We start from the raw sequence: 9,833 nt of genomic DNA, 5'->3' as shown, positions 1-9,833 counted from the left end.
CTCTACCACTGAGCCACCTTCCCAGCCCAGGATCACGGTTTTGAAGCCAGCCCAAGCAGAAAAGTACATGAGACTCTTATCTCCAAACTACTCAGAAAACCAGAAGTGGCCCTGTGGCTCCAGTAGTTGAACGCTAGCCTTGAGTATAGAGAGGCTCAGGGATGGTTCCCAGGCCCTGAGTTTAAGCCCCAGGACTAGCGAAAAGAAAATAAAAAAGCCAGAGGTGGGGCTGTGGCTCAAGTGGTAGAGGGCTAGACTTGAGGGGGAAAAAACCCACAACAACTCAGGGATAACACTCAAGTTCTGAGTTCAAATCCCAGGCTTAGCTCAAAAATAAATAAATTTAATAATGACTTGTGATGAACACTCTCTCTTGTGTTCTTGGGACTCCTCCCCTCCCCTGCCTCATACAGAGATCCTTATCTAACAGAACCTCCAGCCTACTTTCCCTGAGCCCATGATGGACCTCCTTCCTCTGTTTATTGAGTGTGTTTTCCCTGGGCTTTTCCTAGGCTTGTTTATTACTTTGCTTTTTGTGTTGGTTCTGGGACTTGAATTCAGAGCCTGAGTGCTGTCTCTTAGCTTTATTTTTTCACTCAAAGGTAACATTCTATTCATTAAACCACATCTCTACTTCCAGCTTTTTTTGGGGGGGGGTCCGGTCATGGGGCCTGAACTCTGTGCCTGGGCGCTGTCCCTCAGCTCTTCAGCTCAAGGCTAGTGCTCTACCACTTGAGCCACAGCACCACTTCCGACTTTTTGCTTATGTGGTGCTGAGGAATCGAACCCAGGGCCTCTGGCATGCAAGGCAAGCGCTCTACCACTGAGCCACCTTCCCAGCCCCTCCAGCTTTTTTCCAGTTAACTAGCAATGAGTCTCCTAGACTTTCCTGCCTGGGCTGGCCTTGAATCACAATCCTCAAATCTCAGCCTCCTGAGTCCCTAAGATGATAGGTGTGAGCTACCAACTCCTTGGCCTCTACTTACAGCTGTGTGTGTGTGTGTGTGTGTGTGTGTGGTTAATTGGAGATTAAGAGTCTCCTAGACTTTCTTGCCCAGGCTGGTTTTGATCCAAGATCTTCAGATCTCAGCCTCTTGAGTAGCTGGGATTATAGGCGTGAGCTGCTGGTGCTAGCTCACATCTCTAATTAATTAATTACTTAATTAATTAATTTGCCAGTCCTGGGGCTTGAACTCAGGGCCCAGGTGCTGTCCCTGAGCTTCTTTTGCTCAAGGCTAGCACTTTAGCACTTGAGCCACGGCAACCCCTCCTGGCCTGGGTAAGAGGACCAGAGCCAGGACACTGGTTTTTCCTTCAGAGAGTGGGCAGTCAGAGTCCCAGGCAGCAGCAAAACTCCAGGCTCTTGACAATCCATGGAGGAAAGCAAAAGACTTAGCACCGGGCGCTGGTGGCTCACGCCTGTCATCCTAGCTACTCAGGAGGCTAAGATCTGAGGATCATGGTTCAAAGTCAGCTCTGGCAGGAAAGTCTGTGAGACTCTTACCTTCAATGAACCATCAAAAAATCAGAAGCAGCGCTGTGGCTCAAGTGGTAGAGCACTCACCTTGAGCTGAAGAATGCAGGGACAGTGTCCAGGCCCAGAGTTCAAGCCCCATGACTGACAAAAAAAAAAAGACTTAGCGATGTAGCCAGGGGCTCTGGGTTCTATCCCCAGCTTCACCAGGTATGAGTTATATGCTTGGAGACCCGTGCAGCTTCCTCAGGACCCAATTTCATGGTTCCCCCATATCTGAGACCCCAGCCCCCAGCCCTGCCCTGGCTCTCAGCCACCCACAAGGACATCACTTTGAGTCTTAGCTTCCAACACCACGATTCTATTCTCCCAGAAAATATCACCATCTTGAGCCAGCTCCCTGAGGGTAGATTATGTGTGTGTGGAGGGGGGGGGAGGCTCCCCGATCTATAAGAGCTTGCTCCAAGGGTCCCTTGTCGATTAATTTGGCAGCTCAGTATCCAGGGGACAAGTGATCTTTGCCTGGCCTAATGTCTCTGTGTCAGAAATGAGCGATGAGCTTCCCCGGGGGGCCCTCCGCGCCCCCCTTGCCCCTCCCAGGGTGTGTTTTGTTATCCGCTGCCTGGATTTGCATACATCATTGCCTGGACACCCCCTGGTCCATCCAGAGGCCACGGGGGACTCGTTAGCGATGCATTATGGGCCAGTGGGAGCGAGGCATGCTGGGAGGGCAGGCCCAGCTGCACACGGGCTCTTTGTCTTCTGCTAGCTGGGTGGAAAGATGGATGGAGATTTGTCACCAGGCCTGAGGGCTGGGGGGAAAAGCCAGGAACAGACCTGGGGCCAAGCTGTTGGCAACCAAGTGACCTGTGCCCACTTCCGCAGACAGATGCAACGCGAGCTCACGTAACTAAGGGTGCAGGGAAGGGAGCAGCAGGGCCAAGGAAGCTATGGAGCTGGAGGCTCATACCTGTTATCCTAGCTAATCAGGAGGCTGAAATGTGAGGATCACAGTTTGAGGCCAGCTTGGACAGGAAAGTCTGTGAGACTCTCATCTCCTATGAGCCACGAACATAAAAAGCTGGAAGTGGAGGTGTAGCTTTAGCCTTGAGCCATAGCCTTGAGCCAAAAAGCTCAGGCACAGCGCTCAGGCCCTGAGTTCAAGCACCAGGATTGGCACACACACACACACACACACACACACACACACTGGGATTCTGATGTGGTTTACACCAGGGTCCCCCATCAAAGTAGATGGGGCTAAGGGTGCTGTTTGCATGGTACAGAAATCTGACATTGCTCAGACTAGCTTATTCCAACTCTTCATTGTGTGCAAACAAATCCAAGGCCTGAGAAAGCCTTGAGGGGTAGCCAGGATCACTTCCGGGTCAGCAGCAGCCCCCAGCGCAAGACCACTTCCAGGTCAACTCCACTCTGTCACACGATTGTTCACATCTATGAACTGAGTGGAAACGTAAGCATTTGTACAGCAATTGTTAACCGCCTAGGATTTAGAAGCCGGTGTTGAATAACTCAGAGGCAGGTGCTGGTTCCAGACGGGGATCAAATGGGACTCTCTGCTGAAGCCAGGCTGTTCCCACCTGTCATCCCAGCTACTCAGGAAGCTGAGATCGGAGGATCGTGATTCAAAGCCAGCATGGGTAAGACAAGTCAGAGAGACTCTTCCCTCCAATTAACCAGCAAAATGCCAGAAGTAGAGGTGTGGCTCAAGTGGTAGAGCTCCAGCCTTGAGTGAAAAAACTCGGAAATAGTGCCCAGTCCCTGAGTTCAAGCCCTGGGGCTTGAACACACACACCACCCAAAAAGTACATGACTTGGGATAATGGCTCTCTGTAGGAGTATGTGTGTGTGTGTGTGTGTGTGTGTGTGTGTGTGTGTGTGTGTGAGTCCTGGGGCTTGAACTCAGGGCCTGGGCTGTGTCTCTAAGCTTTTTTGCTCAAAGGTAGCACTCTACCAGCTTCACTTCTGGCTTTCCTGCCTGGGTGGCTTTCAAACCTCAGTCCTCAGCCTCTTGAGTAGTTTGGATTACAGGCGTGAGCCACAACTCTTGACATGGAGCTCTCTTTCTAAATCCAGCCATGCTTGGTCTCCTATCAGAGTCATTAGAGCAACAGACAAGCAATGTCCCAAGCCATCCTCTGGCAGCTTGTACAACCCGGACCCCAGTGTGGCCCTCCCGCCCCCTTCAGACTTCTCCCTTCTCTCTCCTGTGTCTTTTTCTGACTCTGCCCTCCAGCTGCCCAGTAGGACTCATCTGCATAGATGGGCAGAGCTAAGCAGCAAAGTCACACTCCATCCTCCATTTATTGAGGCTCCCAATGCCATTTTACTATTTTTTTCTTTTTTGTCTGTCGTGGGGCTTGAACTCTGGGCCTGGGCGCTGTCCTTGTGCTCTTCAGCTCAAGGCAAGCGCGCTACCACTTGAGCCACAGCGCCACTTCCGGTTTTCTAGTGGTTTATTGGAGATAAGAGTCTCACGGACTTTCCTGCCTGGGTTGGCTTTGAAAGGCCATCCTCAGATCTCAGCCTCCTGAGTAGATAGGATGACAGGCGTGAGCCAAAATGGTGTCCAGCTGCCAATGCAGTCATCCATTCTTACAACCATCCAGTAAGGTAGGGTCCTCCTGGCTTTTATTTATGGATTTATTGATGTATTTATGTACTTATTTTTCAGATGAGTAATCTAAAGCTCAGAGAGGCTCAGGTACTGAATGAATGGATGGATGGATGGATTAATGGATGGATGGATGGATGAGTGGATGGGTGAATGAATGAGTGAATGGATAGATGGATGAATGAATGAATGAATGGGTGGATGGATAGATGAGTGAATGGATGGATGAATGGATGGATGAGTAAATGAATGAATGCATGGTGGGTGAATGAGTGGATGAATGCGTGGATAGATGGATGCATGAATGGATGGACAGATGAATGAGAGAATGAATGAATGATTGAATGGGTGAATGAATGATTGAATGGGTGGATGGATGAATGAATGCCTGGCTCTTCAAAACCGCAAGCTTGGCTTTCACTAGTGTGATTTACGGGGAGCGGGGGGGAATACGTGGGGGCACTGCGGAGGAATGGTAGCTATAATTCCTCGGCACACACAGCAGTTCTTCCAGTGTCAAAAAGAAAGAAAAAGGAAAAGAAAGAAATAGCAAATGAGTGGGCAGCGGGGCCAGCCCGGGGTGGGGCCTGTGGTGATGAGGGGCGGGTGGGGGGCTCCAACGGTCCCGCTGTGGCTCTGACCCCGCTGCAGGTTCACCTGCTGCTCGGACGTGGCCCGGGGGCGGGGGGTCAGCTGTGCCCCATCGACCACCCCTCAGCATGCCACATGGCGCCTCTGAAAATCCATAAAGGAAGAGATACCCGCTCAGCCCCGATCCATCGCCCCCCCCCCTCCCGTGCAGGCACGTGTGCACCCTCCTGTAATACCCGCTAGTCATGGCCACTCAATCGTGCTGTGAGATTAACAGCTTTGCATTGGGCCTCCTCCTTCCTCTTGCTGCCCGGGGCACATGCTAGGAGCTGGAAAAGCCCTTGGCGCGCTCTCTCTCTCTCTCACACACACACACACACACACTCACACACATGCACACACGTGCCATGGCTCTCTTTAATTGAGATGGACGGATGTGGGGCACGAGTGTGCAGAGTCAGTTGGGCAGCGGCCCGGGGCCTCCAGATGTCCCGGCCCATCCATTCTCCTCCTCAATCAATGAGACAGCTGCGAACCCCACGGCCAGCCAGAGATGGAGATTCTAGTGTGCTCCCCCCAGCCCCCCTCTCTCTCTCCCTCTCTCTCTCTCTATATATATATATATTGCTTTCTATCTCCCTCCCTCCTTCCCCTTCTCTCTCCTCTCTCTGTTTTTGTCATTATCACTGTCTCTTCTTCTCTGTCTCTCTCTCTCTGGTTCTGTCTCTTTCTCTCCCTCTTTCTCTCCTTAACCCTTCCCCCCCTTTCCTTCTCTTTCCCTCCCTCCCTCCCTCCCCTTCACTGTGTCCGTCTCTGTCTCTCTCCCAGGGCCGAGCCCCCCCCCGCCCCGTGCTTCCCCCAGCCAGGCGGCTGTGTAATGAAGAAGGATGTGACAGCGATTGCATTATTGCATCCGCCGCTGCTACCTCGGGAATGAATCATGGTAATGAGACTGCCAGGCTGCTGATAGAGTGCGCGAGCAACCTGGCCACATCGCCCCCACTCTGGGGGTGCAGCCCCCCTCCCCACGGCTCCCCACAGCCGCAGGCTGTGAATATTTAATGCCTGCCGCAGTGTTTGTAAATATGATTCATGGATTCTGGGCTTGATGCTTCCCCAGCTGAGCTCTGGCCCTCCACCAGGCCAGAGGCCCAGGCCTAGGCCAGGCAGTGCCGGCAGAGTCCGTCTGTCTGTCTGACCTGCCAGGTGCACTCCACGCCTCTTGTGGCCTGGGACCTGACACCTCCCACAGAAGCCAGGGTTGCAATGTGAGGGCAAGCCCCTGGAGCTCAGAGAAGACACTGACAAAGACTCAGCATGCTGGTGGCTCACGCCTGACCTCCCAGCTACTACTCAGGAGGCTCAGATCTGAGGACTGGAGTTCGAGGCCAGGGGAAAGTCTGTGAAACTCTGATCTTTAATGAACCACCAAAAAGCCAAAAGTAGGGCTGTGGCTCAAGTGGTAGAGCACCAGCCTTGAGCAAAAAGCTCAGGGACAGCAGCAAGGCCCTGAGTTCAAGCCCAGGACAACCATCTGAGCAGCTGATCTGAGCCTTTCAAAGCCTCTGCATCCCATCCCCCACAGCCACATAAATGCGTAGGGCACTGTCCGTCCTGTGTGTACGTGACATGGCTGAGGAGAAAGGCGCCGGACTCGGTCACCTGAGCCCAGGGCCCAGCTGCTGCCCCTGGGTGGGTCATCTAACCTTTGGTTTACCAGACATCAGGGCCACCATGATGCTATTCTGTTAGAGACATAGAGAGGCTGGGGAAATGCTCAAGTCCTTTCTAAGGTTAAAACATGGAACACACAAAGCCGGATGGCCATGACTCACACTGGTCCTCCCAGCTACTCCGGGAGGCTGAAATCCGGAGGATCGCAGTTCAAAGCCAACCTAAGGCTGAGCACAGCCAGTGACTCCATCTCAGAGGCCCTTCTGTGAACTCCTGTGCGGCGTCCTGTCTCAGCTTGGGTAGGCGATCGTCTGGGCCCTCTGTTTGGTGGAGGCAGAAGGACCCCCAAACCGTCTTTTTCCTTAAAAAGCCAGCTGCTCCTCCACAGACCTCGCTAGGGCCTTCGCTTTGCCCTGGGGAAGGTTGCACACGGAGTCTGATCAAAGGCTTTGGGAAGAGGCCCAGCCCCACCCTCAGGGTCAGAAAAGATCAAAAGCTTGCTAAGCTGGCCAAATCCCAGGACCCCCCCCCCTTTCCTACCACCCCCAAGAAGTTGCATTGATCCAATGAGGCCTCAGATGTGCTCTGCCTCCAGCCTCCGCCTCCCCTTTTCTTTCCCCCAAGCAAGCACTGTCCACTCTGTCTGTCAGGAGTCCTGGGTTCCTGATTCTGAGGAACAAGACAGACAAAGGCCTGGGAGGGAGGGAGACCATCTGCTCCCTTCCTGCGCTTGCGCACGTGCGCACAGGCACACACACGTGGACCAGATGGAGGATCCACCCGGAAAATCTCCCCTGATCGTCCACCATTTACCCCAACACCTACCCTGGCGTCTCTCTGTGCCACGCCCCACGCCCGGCCCATGCCACTCTGAAACTGGCAGGAAGACAGGGGTATGGAGGGCCAGAGCTTCAGCAGGGATCTGGGCATGGGGACAGCGGCGAGGGCTGGGAGGAGCAGGGAAGCTTCCAGAACTGACATCATGCGAGCTAGTTTTTTTTTTTTTTAGCATGTTTTTAGGTTTTGTGTTCATGCTAGAGCCTAATCTCAAGGCTGGTGTTCTACCACTTGAACCACAGCCCCGCTTCTGGCTTTTTGGATGGTTCACTGCAGAGGAGAGTCTTGTGGACTTTTCCTGCACTGGGGCTTGGCCTTGAACCCTGATCCTCTCTCATCTCAGCCTCCTGAGTAGCTGGGATGAACGGTGGGAGCCACCAGCGCCCAGTCTTGACTTGCTTGCTTTGAAAAGCCGCCATTACTTACTGACTCAGCCTTGGCTCCAGCTGGGCCCGTTTGCCTGAAAGATGGGCAAAGAATGGCTTTCCCAGGGGAGCAGTGGGGGACACGAATGAAGAATGGCTTCAGGGAGTCCAAACTCAGCGGTCATTAGCGCCGCCCCCACCCCCTGGCTCATGCGGGAACTCTTAACTCATGAACAATGCTCCATCCATCTTGCCTCTCTGCGCTGACACGCCATGGCCCTGTCAGCTGACGTGATGCCCCTCGGGGAGGTGGACGCAGGGCTGCAAAGAGGAAAATTCAGAAGACTTCTTCATTGTTTCCACCACTCTGCAAACCATAAAAAATGCCCAGGCTGGGATTAATGTGGGTTGCTTCAAGGCCCTGCTCTGTGGTTTGGGCCCAGAGCACTGGCCAAGGATCGGCGGCACACGCCTGTCATCCTTGCTACTCAGGAGGCTGAGATCTTGAGGATCACAGGCTTCAAAACCAACCCTGGAGCCGGGTGCTGGTGGCTCATGTCTGTCATCCCAGCTACTCAGGAGGCTGAGATCTGAGGATCGAGGTTCAAAGCCAGCCTGGGCAGGAAAAAGCCTGTGGGACTCTGTTGTCTAGAACGCTAAGTAAGAGCGTGGAGTTCTAAGTTCAAGCCCCAGGCATGCGCGTGTACATGCACATGCACACACACACACACACACACACCTTAGGGTGTTCGTTGCAATGGAGATTCTGGTTCAGGGGACTTGGGGTGATGCTGACGTCATCTGGGCTCCCAGACCACCAGAGCCCAGCTCCTCCCTGCTCAGATGCCCCGCGCTCACGCCCTTCCTTCCAGGGATGGATGCGTAGATGGTGACTTATCCCAGCTTGGCTCTGTGCTGGCCAAAGGCTGTGTCACCGGGTCCCACACTCAGAGAGAGGTTTCACCAATGGAGGATGATCTTGACCAATAGAGGTTCTGAGACTAAGGTAGTGCTCAGCAGAGCTCTTTCTTTCCTGGGAGGGGAAGACCCATCCAGGTCTCTGTTAGACTTGTCCGTGGTGGCCTTCTTCTTGAGTCTTGCCTGGGTTCCTCTATGGAGACCCTATTTCATACTTCTTTTTTTGTTTTCTCCACTGCTGGAGATTGAACCCAGTACCTCAGCCATGACAGGCAAGTGCTCGCCACTGAGTCACACCTCTAACTCCCTAAGCCTGGCTTTTCAACAATGGTACCATGCATATCTAATTTAATTTGATTTAGTTATTTTTTTTATAAAGGTGATGGACCAGAGGGGTGACAGTGACATAAGTCAACTAAGGAGCACGTTTCTTTTGAGGAAATGTCTCCCCTTCCCTTGCTCTCTCCTTGATTTTTCCTCCCATCTCCATCCACAAGTTGTAGAGAGGACCACTGCTGCTTTTTTTGTTATTGTTGTTGGTTGTGGGGCTTGAACTCAAGGCCTGGGCAGTGTCCCTGAGCTCCTTTTGTTCAAGGCTAGCGCTCTACCACTTTGAGCCACAGCGTCACTTCTGACTTTTTCTGTGTGTGTGTGTGTGTGTGTGTATCTTTTTTTTTTTTTTGGGTCGGTCTGGGCCTGGGCGCTATTCCTCAGCTCTTCACCCCAAGGCTAGCGCTCTACCACTTGAGCCATAGCACCACTTCCTGTTTCCTGAGTTGTTTATTGGAGATAAGAGTCTCACAGACTTTCCTGCCCGGGATGGCTTTGAACCGTGATCCTCAGATCTCAGCCTCCTCAGATCTTAGACAGGCGTGAGCCACTGGCACCCAGCGATCCACCTGTTTTAGTTTCACTGCAGTTGCTGGGATGGCAGGCATACACCACAGTACTCAGCTTTTTCTATGAGGTGTCTCTTGAACTTTTCTGCCCAAGCTGACCTGCAGCCGTGATCTTTCCATTCTCAGCCTCCCAGGTAAGTAGGGTTATGAGTATGAGCTACCCTTGCCTGGCTCTTGGCCCTAGTTTTGAGCAGATTTGTCTTAGTGTGACTTGTCAGGGAGCTCGACATCCCAGGCCCCAGAAGTCTCCCATGAGCCTTCCATCCATGGGGTTGGTCAGCAAGAGACAAGGCTTCCTGTCCCCCACTCCACTGCATAACCTGGAACTTCGTGCTCCCACTGTGAGTCTCCCGACCAGTGTGATAAACCATCAGAACATAAATTTGGGGCCAGCCGATCGGAGTTCACCTGCCAGTTCTCTCTCTCTCTCTCTCTCTCTC

Source organism: Dipodomys ordii, unplaced genomic scaffold, assembly GCF_000151885.1.
Source record: "Dipodomys ordii isolate 6190 unplaced genomic scaffold, Dord_2.0 Scaffold15, whole genome shotgun sequence".
NCBI lineage: Eukaryota > Metazoa > Chordata > Mammalia > Rodentia > Heteromyidae > Dipodomys > Dipodomys ordii.
Note: the sequence above shows the minus strand (reverse complement) of the source record.